The following is a 15,296-nucleotide window of genomic DNA, read 5'->3' as shown; positions in this document are numbered from 1 at the left end:
AACTGGCCTGAGGCCAAAAACCACATAAAAAGCATCAATCAAAATCAAATCGGATTATTGATTTCCATGTGACTGGCACAAAACATGTTCAATATGTTGTCCATCATTTTCTGCAACAAGTTGAAATCGAGAAACAGCATGCTCCACAAGTGATTGAACTGTTTCTGGGGTCACGTTCGGAATGTGTTGCGCAATGCATGCCTTCAGTGCAGCTAAGTTTGCAATCGGAGAATTGACCACAACATCTTTCAGATAGTCCCACAGCCAGAAGTTACACCGATTAACATCAGGTGACCGGGACAGCCAGGCTGTAGGGAAATGGCAGCTGATAATTCTAGCATTTCCGAAATGGCACTTCAGCAGTTGCTTAGCTGGATTTGCAATGTACAAAGGTGCACAATCTTGCATAAAAATTATCCATCCACGCTGTTGGAGAGCTGGAATGACATGGTTGTGCAAAAGACACTCATAGCACTTACCAGTGACAGTACAGGTAACAGGACTGGAAGCACTTGTCTCTTCAAAAAAATATGGCCCTATGTAAATGATGCCATAAACCCACACCACACAGTGACCTTTTCAGGATGAAGTGGTACTGGTTGATTCGTGTGAGAACTTTCGTTATCCATATTCGACAATTCTGTGTATTGACATATCCTGTCAGATGGAAGTGAGCAGTCCACAAAATCTTCCACAGCCAATCATTGTCCACTTCCATGCGAGCAAGAAATTCTAAAGCAAAGGTCTCTCTTGCTTGCAGGTGAACAGGAAGCAACTCGTGCACATGAGTAGTTTTGAAAGGATAGCAAAGAAAGGTGTTTTGTAGTATTTTACGCACTGTGCTCACGGGTATGTCCAATGTTCGGACAATTCTCCATGCACTACATATTTGCACACCACCACTCATCTCCTCCAGCATTACTGTGGCCACAGCTTCCAGGGACATCGAATCACTTCGTTTCCTCCCTCTACCATGTTGCACACCGAAAGAACCCGTCTTTTCAAATTTCAGAAAAATTTTCTCCAGACCCGCAACAGTCATCGGACCAACGCCTTTTTTCAAACCCTTCATTGTCCAGAACTTCTAAAGAGTAACGTGTGCACAGTCATCATTCTTGTAACACAGCTTTACAAGCAGAGCACAATCCTGCATTGAGACAGTCATGGTCAACGTCGCAGATGTGAAAGGAGGAAAAGCAGTGTACCCAGTTTGTTTATACCAACATCAATGGGTCGTGCACACGACAGGTGTTTTCATTTATGTATTCTGGCACATACAGTGCCATCTATTGATCAATTTTCACACTATTTCTTTTCTTCTGCCATACGTTTTCCCCCTTCTCCGATAATATTCTGTTGTAATTTAATGTCATTCTGACCAGTGGTGTTATTTCTACAGTGTTTTGAAAGTTTAAATTTAATTATGATCACTCTGTAGTTTCCATTTCTTGGTACATATTTTTTCCATTACCTTTTAAATCTGAAAATTCCCTTGTGGTACAAATCTGTCCTGGTTGCCTGAAGACACTGATGCACTGCTTTCTGGATGTTGTAGAACATCTTGTAGTATTGGTCTTGCATTTGTTCTTTCACACAACCAAAAATATTGTAGGTTGATGGTTAAGAGCACTTCCTCTATGCAAAGGAGCAGTATGAGGCCACACATTACCTTGTTACAGAATGATCTTCTTCGGACGACAGTCATCACAGCAGAGTATCGTAAGTGCCTGGATGTAACAGAAAGCATTTATGATCTGCCCAGGTTGAAGAATATAAACCAGAATGCAACCCTATTTATCCCAGAAGATTTCACTTCCCTTGCTTTCTTTTTTATGATGAATCCTTAAAGTGCGACTCCACACGCCGTAGTTGTGTTTCAGTGTCTGAATGATGAAATCAGTTTTCATTGCCTGTCATGACATTCATTACAAAAATAATCTTCATTTTTAACTTTCTGGTCTTTGGTCACTAATGTAGGATAAAATATTTGAATCAGTTCCTGCTCAGCACTCTGTCCTATTGCTGATTTTATTACAATTTCAGTTGCAATGACATGCCCGTCTTCTCGAATGGAAGGCAGTTCAATGACAACCACTATTGGACTCATCTTGGACGCCAGTCTTCCCATCTTTGAAGTGTTTTGCCCATCTCCTTGCACTGGTGGCACCTGTGTGCACATTTCCAAGATGCAATGGAGTTTCAGATTAATTTCAACAAGCAGATTTTTCTTCTTTAACAAGGAGTTCAATGACAGCACGCTGTCAGATCTTTGATGTCAGCTCTTTTGTAAATGTAGCCTGTGATCAAGTAATAGAAGTTACTGATTTCACAATATGTAAACACATAACGTAAAGTATGTTTTTGATAATGTAGCTTCTTTTATTACATTGCAGTCATGACAAAGGATTGCTCAGTACTTCTACAGAGTGCCCCACATAAAATCCCTACACCTCATGCCTGAGATTCAAGTAACAATGAACTAAATAAAAAGGATAGATAATACTAATGTTAAAAAGCATGTAGTTACCTGTTTATAAAAGATGCTAGAAGTGGTCGCCTTGTAATGTTCTATTTATGATTGTCTACTGTGTTAAGATTGTCAGCATACACTTTGCTTTTTAGTGTGCCCCATAAATAATAATCACACAATGTTAACATTGGGGAACTTGAGGACCAGAGGCCTATACTGACAAGTCAGTCTTCAGGAAACACGTTAGTGTTGTGGGCCATACTTTGGTTGGATGTGTGAGCAGTTGCTCCGTCTTGTTGGAATATTGCATACAGCTTCTCTTATCTATTAATTGTGCATAGAGTCAAAAATCTGTAAATATCTTTCACTGTTTAAGGTGTAATTGAAAAATATGGTGCCAATATTGCACGTGCCAAAAAATGCACACCAAACACCTATCTTACCCGAGTGTAGAGGTTCATCATGCAGAATACGTGGGTTGTCCTGTGACCAGTATCTACAATTGTGGGAGTTTACATAACCTAAAAAATGAAAGCAGGCCTCATTTGACAAAGTAAAGCAGGCAGCCCAAGTAACAGTTAGCAACTGATGTTAACAGCCAGTTACAATAACGAACGCATTTTTCCCTGATCCTCAGAGTTCAACTCTTGCGCCACCTTCACACAATATGCTTTTAATTTCATGTCTTTTAGTATGCGATTACACAATGTATGAGATGTACCGGCGGCTGCGATAACCTCCTTACTGACTTGCAGGGACTTCTTGTAATGTCCATGCCAATTCTGTCAATAGTTTCAGGGGTCCTCACTATCAGTTGCCTATTCCTCTGCACATTCTAAATGGATCCGACGCCCTCCATTTCTTGTTTAGTTCTTTAATAGTGCTGGCCAAGTGGAGTTTCCTACCAGGATACTTCGCCTGAAACATTTCTGTGCATTCCTTGATGGCGGCTGCCTTTATGTAACACTCCACATTATCCATTCACCATTCTAATACAAACTGCCACATTTCTGTAACAACAATACGAGCTTCTTACAACAACTGACACATGAAAACACAGCTGCACTCAACTTTCTGATACAATGCAGTGTAGCCATTTTTTGAGTCAGTGTTGCCACATCTCAAGCAATTACACTAGAGGTGATTAACTGGTACATGAGGTGTACTGGCTTCATATGGGACACCCTGTATATACTGCAAGAATAGAGGATTATTCATGGTAAAGAAGCTATTGGCCATGCTGCTAACAATAGTAAATTCTTAAATCTAGATGATTTATGTATGTGACTAATGCATTATGGTTTAGTCATTTTTTTCTTTAATCTTAGACTCCCAGTTACATATATACTGTCTCTGCGACAAATGTTGGAGACATTCGCACAAGAATGTAGAACGTCACACTCAACCCGTAGACAAATAGCCACAGTATACAAGGAAATTATTTTTGTTTCTGGAACTATGATTGTAGTGTAAACTGAAATTCACCTGACTGTAATAATTCAAATACCTTAGAAGTGGTTGTAACATCATTGTCATTTTTCACACCTTTCATTTCCGCTATTTCCAATGTTGAAACATATTTTAGTGGTGATTCTTCTCAAATAAATAAACATATTTTAGTTAAGATCTGCATGGGAGTTATTTTTCATGCATGTGCCATGCAGCTGAAAGAAGTCCAAGTATTTCTCATTCTACAAAAATTGCCAGGACTTCATATAAAACCTAATTTCCCATCATTTCACATTAGACAGGATAATAGAAACTTGGTAACCAGCATGTCCATAAAATAAACCCTTTTGTGTGTGTGTTCCCCTGCCGCCGTTTGGTGAGCAGATTTTTTATCTATCCATTTACATTACAATATTCTTATTAGTTGATATGTTTTTGGGGTCCAGCTGAATTGACAGCTCCACTTTTTTGTATAATTTTTTGAAAGTAAACCATCATCATCTTCAAGCACTGTGAGCGATTGTCTTACGCACACTCACTGCCTTTTGAACTCTCAATGGCCTGTGTATTATTGTTAATGCCATACAGCTATTTATAAGGATGTTTCTTTATGAATATCTGCTTGCACATTGCTTTCTTCACCTGCACCACCTTCTGTGAAAGAAACACTCTTTTGAGGTTATGAGACATGCAAAATGGTTTGGAAAATCTTAGAAAATACAGGGTGAAGAAAAACTTGTGCACTCTGACTTCACAGCATGATTCCTCAAGTATTAGCAAAACAAAAATGTCTCTCACAAAATTTTGTCCTGTACACATTTACGGCAGTAAATGGACATTAAGGACTGGCAATCTGGCGACACTGCAGGACTTGTAGAAGGGAATGAGTAGATAATGTTTCAAATTGAAACCCATGTTTGGAAACGTACTACTTCCGTGCTACCACTAATTGAAAAGATGTTGGTAACATGACCACTTTTACAAGTAATTGATAATACGTGACCCAGTACAACACTTGTTTTACAATTTCACTCGTTAATAACCAAAGAAATTGCTTGTGTACTTGTTGACGGGTTCACTTCAATGTGATGCAGTACAGACTCTTCCAATTTAGGGGTGTGGCATCTACTCGGAGAACCACAGTCATGCTTGCCGACACTGAAGGTACCCTTTCTCAAAGCCATTGCATAATTGTGGCAAAAAAGTATGCAATGGAGTCATACGTTGTGGTGAATGATCTTCATAAAGATGACAAGCAGCTCTTCCATTACCATGAACTTCGCCATTCACAAGGACCATGTCAGTGAATTCTGCAAATGTGTACTCAATCATATTGCTCTAAACTCACAGACATGTGAATGACACTCAGGCTAGGTCAGAGAGATAGGATAGGCATGAAATGACGTCAGCCAATCTGATATAACCATTCCCCAACATGACTGTCCTGCTGCATACCTACCAAGCAAACACATTTTCAAATGGCTGTAGCATGGAAACGGTACGTTTCCGGACATGAGCTCCTGCTCAAAAAATTATGTGCTCACTCTCCTCTGCAAGTCCTAGAAGTTTGTAAAGGGAATTTCTGAACACCTTGTATAGCCATGCTTATATGGCCAAAGGAGCACACACTGAAATCTCAGTGATGTTTCCAGTCTTATTTACGTGCCAGCTGATCATTCGTTGCTTAAACAATAGAGTGTGTGGTTCTTAAATTACCCCTATTCCATCCAGGACTTTACAGTATAATAAAAACAAAGTTTACAGCCACTGAAAAAATATCAAAATATTTAAAACAATAATTACAAAATTTTAATGAGATATTCACAAGTAAAATTACATATACATATGTACATAATACATACAAATGATTTTTTTTTACTTTACAAAAGTCTTGAAAGTGAGATTCATTAGGCACATATGAGCTTTCACAGTACAACAGCCACACAGTGGCACAGTAAAAACAGCATACCATCATTTCAATTGCAGTTTTTGCTTATGGTTGATATCTTCATGCCTCTAACTGATGAATAATTAAATAAGCTGTAGAACTTCAGTTTCCAGTTTAGAGGCCTCATAAAAAAAGTCATGTATACCTAGAAAATTTACTGGTACCTCTCTAACTGCAGTTTTGAAATTTTTAACTCTCACTGTTCATTATTATGAGAAAATTGTTTTGTGTTCATATCTAATTCAGGTGCCTAATATTTCCCTTTCCCAAACAGCATTTAGTGCACAGTGTGTAGGAAATTTACTATATCAGTTCCAAAACAGCAGTGTAACAATGTGTTTCCAATACACTTACTGAGAAAGATAATCCAAAAGCACTTATAAAGTACATCAAAAAAATATTGCACACTTCCTAGGTGCAGCAGTTTTCTTCACACAATTTATCGATCTGTTGAAACACTGAAGCAGGCAATTAAATATATTGTAGTCTTTTGACAACTGCTTCCATGCTTAACAGTTCCACAAATTTATGCTCTCCTCAAAGGAAGAAATGTTGCAACAGTCTTCATTGTGCCCCATTATCTAATAATGGACTCTATAAGCACACAGTATACACTAATGAGTGTCCTGTCACAATCATGCATAAAAAATGTTTTATCACAGACTGCACAGCATCAGCAACAGCAACACTAACTTCATTTCCTCCTCTTCTCTCTTCTTCATCATCTGAGAGACAGAAGCGCATCTGCTTCAGCAATGGTGGATCTGCCTCAGCAACAACAGTTACTGTGGGTATCACAGCCCTAGAGAACACTGTAACATTAACATCATTTGTGACATATTAGGTATCAAGAAAATGATAAATCAAGAAAAATTAAGAAAAGCTATGTTCCACAGAGCACACATAGCTGATAACAGATCATAATAAAACAGGTAGTTGACAACAAATAAAATTACTTTGTTTTAGTAAAACACATTAATGTGTTCTGAAATGAAATTGCTGACTATTCTTCTGGTTATATAGGGTAATTCAAAAGGTTGTGAAAAAAATGAAGGAGCTGACATATACAGGGTGGTCAAAAACATCTGAAAAGCTTGTTCTGCAGAGTAGGTTGTGCTGATAAATAACTGTTAAGAAAAATAATTAATATGTCATGCCATTTCTGAGGTAATTAGCACTGAAGTTATCCAATCAGGCCATTGAGCAGACAAATTCAAGTGGCCCACCAGATACAATTAGTGTTAGCTGTTCTCATAGTATAGATGATAGTGTACAATACTGCTCTGGGATCAGTCCTTACTACCTTCCCATGTCCAGTTTTTATATTGCTCTCTTGTTCTGTTTTAGGAAACTGAATGAAGAAAATGTTTGGCCATCTGTCTCTTTCGAGCCACTTGAAATTGCGTGTGCAATAATCTGATTGGCTAATTTCAATGCTAATTAACTCAGAAACGGCAATGTATTGACTTCTTAACAATTATTTCTCAGCACAACTGACTATAACTACTTATGACGTTGGGATCACAGATTTACTGTAAACTTTGTAAACCATCAGTAGGCCATTAAAACAACATAATGTGAAAGTAGTAAGGTGTACTACTCTGGCAATTCTGAGAAAATCACAAGAGAAGTTTAAGTGTCTATTATGTAACTGATGTGTCTATGTGAAGATACCGGTTGGAAGAAGTCATTGTGGCTGAACAGTTAGTGTTTGCACATTGAAACAGGTCATGGAGTAGGTGGCGGTTTGAGTTCTTCCACAGCTTAACTTTTTTGATCAAGTTGTTTTCATCACTGGTCAATTATTTAATTTATATGGCATTTGAGAGAGAATATAATGGAAAAAACATGTGCATTTCCATGATGTTGTAGTGAATTTCGTATGTTATTTGGCTATTTACTATTTGTAATAAAATTTTCTAGGATGAGGGACAGGCTAGAAAGCCCAAGTCAAACCTTGATAAATAATTATGCAAATAATGTTATTTTCAATCAGCAATATAGCAAGTCACAATTTGCCAGACCACAGGAGTAATGCAGAATTACTCTGTGTAGAATTGTTCCACACATCACAGGTTTCAGGGTGGTATTTCTCATACAGACATGGAAAACATAAACTGAAATTCATGCAAATACATGTGGTTTTTTTTTTTCATTATATTATCTCTCAAATGTCATATAAATTGAATAATGTGACAATTGATGAAAAAAATGTTGATTACGGAAGTATCTGGTGGCAGGATTTGAACCACTGCCTCCTCCAAGACCCGCTTACAATACGCAAACACTAACCGCTTGCCCACAGTGACCTGCTACACCCAACACATTCACACAGATAGATCAGTTACATAATAGATACGTAAAACCTCTCTTGCGATTTTCTCGGAATTGCCAGAGCAGTGCACTTCACTACTTCCACATTATGTTGTTTTATTGGCCTACTAAAGGTGTTCAAAGTTTGAAGTAAATCTGTGATCCCAACACCGTGGCTCCCCTTGTTAATGTGTAGCATTACAATGATAAGAATTACAGAGAATGTAAAACAGTTCAAGAATTTTTTTCACAAACTTCAAATTTGTTCTATGATGACTCCACTTGGCCACACAAACAACATCTAGTTGATAACCCATTTCATTTTACATCTTGAGCATATGTGAAGTCATCAGCTTGAGCACATTAAAAGCATGCACTTTGAGTTCTGAAAATGTTTTTAGCAAAATTAGGCACAATCACAAAGTCTTTCACATAACCCCATAAAAAAGAAATCAAAGCGTGTCAACACAGGAAGATGTAGGCGGCCAAGAGCAGGACATAGCATTGCCATGTCCAGTATGATCAATACAATGCTTTGGAAGACATTGATTTAAAAATATGCAAACCCTCCACACCATAAGGTATGAAATATGTAATCTGTGGAATCTATACCAAGCTGTGACATCAGCCATACCTCAAAGTTGTCCAGGTAAATGCCTGTTGAAATTCTCGGCTCAGTGAAGAAAGCTATGCTATGTAGTTTTTGTACTGACATCATACACAACACCCTAGTATTAGCAAGCCACACTGATGTTTGATCACCCACATAAGCTTCTCTGTATTACATATTCACATGTGTCACTTAATCTTGCCACATGTGTGGAAGGTTGATGCATCACAAAATGTTTCTTCCTCTATGATTTCCTGCACTGTCATAGCACAATTCATCTAATTCCTGGGTGCATGTATAAATTTTCAAAATTATTACTTGGTGCAGATGGCAGAGGACCACGTCTGGCTAATACTGTGTGACACAATCAATGTTGCAGAAGGCAAGGTGTCATTAGCAGTCCATTGCCACATTGAGCCAAGCCATAAGCAAGGAGTGCAAATGGCATAGTATGACGGCAACCAATATGTCATTCTGCGTGCATCGCAGTACTGAATAATAATATGTATTTGTAAATTGAGCTCAGCCACTCCATGGCATTCTACTACTGATGGAAAGTGCCAAGGCAGAGAAAACTGACAGCAACTGTGATACCACAGTGAGGACAACACCACTGACACCTTCAATTAATGAGGGCAGATGACTGCCTGCCACTGTGATATTGTATCCAGCTTAAGTACCACCCTTTCAGAAGGAATCCAACAGAATAACAGTCTCACTAGTTACATGGTAAAATGGGTGGCAGATCATAAGATGTGTTGCCTGCTGCCTGTGGTGGGACTTAGTCACTGCCTGCTGCCATTGCTATTTGGTCACATCTGTGACTGACAGACTGTACCTTCCCCTGGTAAAGAGCCATATCAGGTGACTGCAAGCTGCAACTTTCAACCTTAAGGGTGAGGCACTGCCTGCCTGACTGTACGTGGTACCGCCTCCCTGGTTGTACACTGTGTTGCTGGATGCATTAGGGCTTCCACCTTCTCGACACTCGTCGTCCATAGTATGCTGTCACAGTATATGCCTAAGTGCATGTTCATCGTTGGAGTGTGCTGCACTCACTGTTGGTAAGCCACTGTATGCTTTTGCATGCAGAACCCTGATCCGACTAATTGCACATCACTGTTGGGACCTGACCTATGCCAATGCCTGCAGCTTCCAGAGTGCCGCATTCACATTCCTCACCAAGCTCGGGGTGCATCACACTGTGTCTTTCACCACACTGGAAAAGACAGTCCATGTTGTAAAATCATGAACAATAAATGATGCCTTCAGCCATATAACAGCCACCCTTGCCGGCTCCCTGAGCTCGACTGTTACACATGTAGTGCCACCACCTCACTTGCTCAGCCTCAGTACCCACTAAAATCCTGAACCTGAGTGGTGATCACTACAGTACACTTGACATAGTCTTCCTATAAAATTTTAATTATGTACAATTTCATTAAAATTTTACAGGAAGGCTTTAATTATGTACGATTTCATTCCACCCCCCACCCCCCATGAACCATTCGACATTGCCATTGGTGGGGAGGCTTGCAAGCCTCAGATATGGATAACAACCAGAACAGAGGGGTATCTGTCGAGAGGCCAGACAAACGTGTGGTTCCCGAAGAGGGGCAGCAGCCTTTTCAGTAGTTGCAGGGGCAACAGTCTGGATGATTGACTGATCTGGTCTTGTAACATTAACTAAAACAGCATTGCTGTGCTGGTACTGTGTATGGCTGAAAGCAAGGGGAAACTACAGCCGTAATTTTTCCCGAAGGCATGCAGCTTTACTGTATGGATAAATGGTGATGGCGTCCTCTTGGGTAAAATATTCTGGAGGTAAAATAGTCCCCCATTCGGGTCTCCGGGCAGGGACTACTCAGGAGGATGTCGTTATTAGGAGAAAGAAAATTGGCGTTCAATAAATCGGAGCACGGAATGTTAGATCCCTCAATCGGGCAGGTAGGTTAGGAAATTTAGAAAGGGAAATTGATGGGTTAAAGTTAGATATAATGGGAATTAGTTAAGTTCGGTGCCAGGAGGAAGAAGACTTTTGGTCAGGTGAATACAGGATTATAAATACAAAATCAAATAGGGGTAATGCAGGATTAGGTTTATTAATGAATAAAAAGAATAGGAGCATGGGTAAGCTACTACAAACAGCATAGTGAACGCATTGTTGTAGCCAAGAGACACACGAGGCCCACACCTACCACAGTAGTACAAGTTTATAAGCCAACTAGCCCCACAGATGACTAAGAGATTGAAGAAATGTATGATGAGATAAAAGAAATTATTCAAATAGTGGGGGGAGATGAAAATGTAATAGTCATGGGGGGAACTGGAATTCGATAGCAGGAAAAGAAAGGGAAGGAAAAGTAGCAGGTGAATACGGAATGGGGGTAAGGAATGAAAGAGGAAGCTGCCTAGTAGAATTTTGCACAGAGCATAACTTAATCATAGCTAACACTTGGTTTAAGAATCATGAAAGAAGGTTGTATATGTGGAAGAGGCCTGGAGACACCAGAAGGTTTCAAATAGATTATATAATGTTAAGACAGAGACTTAGGAACCAGTTTTTAAATTGTAAGACATTTACAGGGGCAGATGTGGACTCTGACCACAATTTATTGGTCATGAACTGTAGACCAAAACTGAATAAACTGCAAAAAGGTAGGAATTTAAGGAGATGGGACCTGGATAAATTGAAAGAACCAGAAGTTGTAGAGAATTTCAGGGAGAGCATTAGGGAACAATTGACAAATACAGGGGAAATAAATACAGTAGAAAAAGAATGGGTAGCTTTGAGAGGTGAAATAGTGAAGGCAGCAAAGGATCAAGTCGGTAAAAAGACGAGGGCTAGTAGAAATCCTTGGGTAACAGAAGAGATATCGAATTTAATTGACAAAAGGAGAAAATATAAAAATGCAGTAAATGAAGGAGGCAAAAAGGCATACAAACGTCTCAATAATTAGATCGACAGGAAGTGCAAAATGACTAAGCATGGATGGCTAGAGGACAATTGTAAGGATGTAGAGGCATGTACAGCGGATCCCCGCTTTTAAACTTTTCAAGGGACTTCAAAACAATTATGTAAAATGTGTGAAAATGTAAAATGTGGGAAATAATGGTTTAAGCTGTAAAAGTTACGTATAGGGTAGCCCCTGGCATTTTCACACTTTATGTATGATATATGTACATAACAGGCATCAATAATAGTTATTATCTAATAAAAACTACTGATATAACTGGATTTGATAACTGTCTGGGAAGTAGAAACGTTTGACTTTATTTCAAACATCATAATGGATGTTTTTGGAAAGCCTGCAGCTGTCATTCATTATTTAAATAATGAAATACTGCACTAGTTAGGTGGTTTTTCCATGTTTAATGACACATTTCAAGAATTTTTGCTCGTTGTCAAGTGCAAATATGTACATAAGTATTTCGTATGGTGTTTGAATATGTGTTATTCTGTCTCTCATGCACTGTAGTCATCTTTTTGAGGTTATCAGGTAGTGTGCCTCTTCAGTTATGTAGAAAACCACACACATCGAGCTATCACTCACACAGTATGTGTAACATCACACAAAATAACACGAAATTACTGCACCTGACAATGAGAACAAATTCTTGAAACACGTTTTGCTCAGCATGAAAAAAAAAAGTAGCCAGCGTTGTGTTTAAACTAAAAACACTTGAGAAACGTAAAGTGAATGACGCTGTCAACTAGCGCTACAAGAGGCCAAACGCCGAAACACGTTAAATATGGTTCGACAAAGGTGTCACAATGATCACAACAATCACAAAATTGCATTTGCATGGTAGAGAGTTTGGAAATAGTTATGAACGGTCATGATATCTTTATTCGAACGAACCTAGTTATTCCAAACAGCCATCATGCCAAGTAGTGCTTGGCAGTGGTGAGGGATATGGCACAAATTGTACCAACTTTTATACAAGTTTACCTGTTCAAATCTGCTGAGTAGAGCGCCCTGGTGTCAAGAGACTTAACCACATAATATTTGTAAACACTACTGGATGGCCAACATCATGTCAGCGTCATTGTTTTTCTCAACAAATATTTTTTCATAATGTGTAAATCGTGTGAAAATTATAAATATGTTGACACAAAATTGGGTGCAAATTAACATTGTGGACATAGGAAATTTGACAGGAATGATTAAAAAAATGTCGTAAACAGCGGGAAGACGTTAATTCTGGGAACATAAAAGCGAAGTGATACTATATCACTAGAGCGGAGTGATAGTATATCACTAGAGGTAAGACAGAAACTGCCTACAGGAAAATTAAAGATACCTTTGGAGAAAAGAGAACAACTTGTATGAATATCAAGAGCTGAGATGGAAAACCAAACCTAAGCAAAGAAGGGAAAGAAAATAGGTGGAAGGAGTACATAGAGGGTCTATAAAAGGGCGACGTACTAGAGGGCAATATTATGGAAATGGAAAAGGACGTAGATGAAGATGAAATGGGAGATACGATACTGCGTGAACAGTTTGACAGTGCACTGAAAGACCTGAGTCGAAACAAGTTCTTGGGAGTAGAGAACATTCCATTAGAACTACTGATAGCCTGACAAAACTCTACCATCTGGTGAGCAAGATGTATGAGACAGGCGAAATACCCTCAGGCTTCAAGAAGAATATAATAATTCCAATCCCAAAGAAAGCAGGTGTTGACAGATGTGAAAATTACCAAACTATCAGTTTAATAAGTCATGGCCAAGGGCGTACCCAGGATCTGAACTACGAGGGGCGGGGAGGGGGGGGGGGGCAGGTCATACTAGTCTTAGGAGACAAGGACTCGAGACAACATACAGCACTTCTTATTAAATAAAACAGTAAACCAGTGAAAAACTGCTTTTAATAAACATTTTAAATACAGGAATGCACTTGTACAATCCGAGAAAACATGCAGCATTTCTTATTAAATAAAACAGTAAAGTAGTGAAAAACTGCGAATATCTCCTAGGAGGGGAGGGGGGGCAGCTGCTCCCCCCCCCCCCCCCCCCCCCCCACTGCCCCTCGCTGGGTACGCCCATGGTCATGGCTGCAAAATACTAACATGAATTCTTTACAGATGAATGGAGAAACTGGTAGAAGCCGACCTTGGGGAAGATCAGTTTGGATTCCATAGAAATGCTGGAACACATGAGGCAATACTGACCCTATGTCTTATCTTAGAAGATAGATTAAGCGAAGGGAAACCTATGTTCCTAGCATTTGTAGACTTACGAGAAAGCTTTTGACAATGTTGACTAGAATACTCTCTTTCAAATTCTAAAGGTGGCAGGGGTAAAATACAGGAAACGAAAGGCTATTTACAATTTGTACAGGAACCAGATGGCAGTTATAAGAATCAAGGGACATGAAAGGGTAGCAGTAGCTGGGAAGGGAGAGTTGTAGCCTATCCCCGATGTTATTCAATCTGTATATTGAGCAAGCAGTAAAGGAAACAAAAGAAAAATTCGAAGTAGGAATTAAAATCGATGAAGAAGAAATTAAAACTTTGAGGTTTCCTGATGACGTTGTAATTGTGTCAGACAGCAAAGGACCTGGAAGAGCAACTGAACATAATGGACAGTGTCTTGAAAGGAGGATATAAGATGAACATCAACAAAAGCAAAATGAGGATAATGGAAAGTGATCCAATTAAATCAGGTGATGCTGAAGGAATTGGATTAGGAAATGAGACAATTAAAGTAGTGGATGAGTTTTGCTACTTGAGAAGCAAAATAACTGATGATGGTTGAAGTAGAGAGAATACAAAATGTAAACTGGCAATGGCAAGGAAAGCGTTTCTGAAGAAGAGAAATTTGTTAACATCGAGTATAGATTTAAGTGTCAGGAAGCATTTTCTGAAAGTATTTGTATGGAGTGTAGCCATGTATGGAAGTGAAACATGGATGATAAATAGCTCACACAAGAAGAGAATAGAGGCTTTCAAAATGTGACGTGACAGAAGAATGCTGAATATCATGTAGCTAATGAGGAGGTATTGAGTAGAATTGGGGAGAAGAGGAATTTGTGGCACAACTTTACTACAAGAAGGGATCGGTTGGTAGGACATGTTCCGAGGCATCAAGGGATTACCAATTTAGCATTGGAGGACAGCATGGAGGGTAAAAATCGTAGAGGAAGACCAAGAGAAGAATACACTAAGCAGATTCAGAAGGATGTAGGCTGCAGTTGGTACATCGAGATGAAGCAGCTTGCACAGGATAGGGTAGCATGGAGAGCTGCATCAAACCAGTCTCTGAACTGAAGACCATAACAACAACAACGACGATTTCATTTTCAGCTTTATTTTGAGAAAATGGCAAACCAATGTTTTTCCCGTTTGTAGTTCACTGCTCGCTGTGTACATCAATTTCTATGAGCAAAAGGTGAATTCTTCCAATGTTTAATGCTGATACACATGGCTGGCCAATACTTTTTTCTTTCCACAAACATCTTGTGTGTTCCAACTGCTGATGCCATTTATGGATGTTAGCATTT

At 39.1% G+C, this 15,296-nt stretch overlaps 1 protein-coding gene across 3 annotated transcripts in view; it reads right to left on the bottom strand.

Moving 5' to 3' along the window:
* Positions 1-5,705: 5,705 nt before the first annotated feature.
* Positions 5,706-15,296, bottom strand: part of LOC126175866 (integrin alpha-PS1) — a 618,855-nt gene continuing 609,264 nt past the window's right edge. For 2 of the 3 annotated variants that reach the window (XM_049922880.1, XM_049922882.1), the window contains one exon: positions 5,706-6,679. The gene's annotated coding sequence lies outside the window, so the exon portion shown is untranslated. The remainder of the gene's footprint in view (positions 6,680-15,296) is intronic. The other variant, XM_049922881.1, reaches the window with a different exon arrangement.

This window comes from Schistocerca cancellata, chromosome 3, assembly GCF_023864275.1.
Source record: "Schistocerca cancellata isolate TAMUIC-IGC-003103 chromosome 3, iqSchCanc2.1, whole genome shotgun sequence".
NCBI classification, from domain to species: domain Eukaryota; kingdom Metazoa; phylum Arthropoda; class Insecta; order Orthoptera; family Acrididae; genus Schistocerca; species Schistocerca cancellata.
This window is presented reverse-complemented; position numbering and strand designations above follow the sequence as displayed.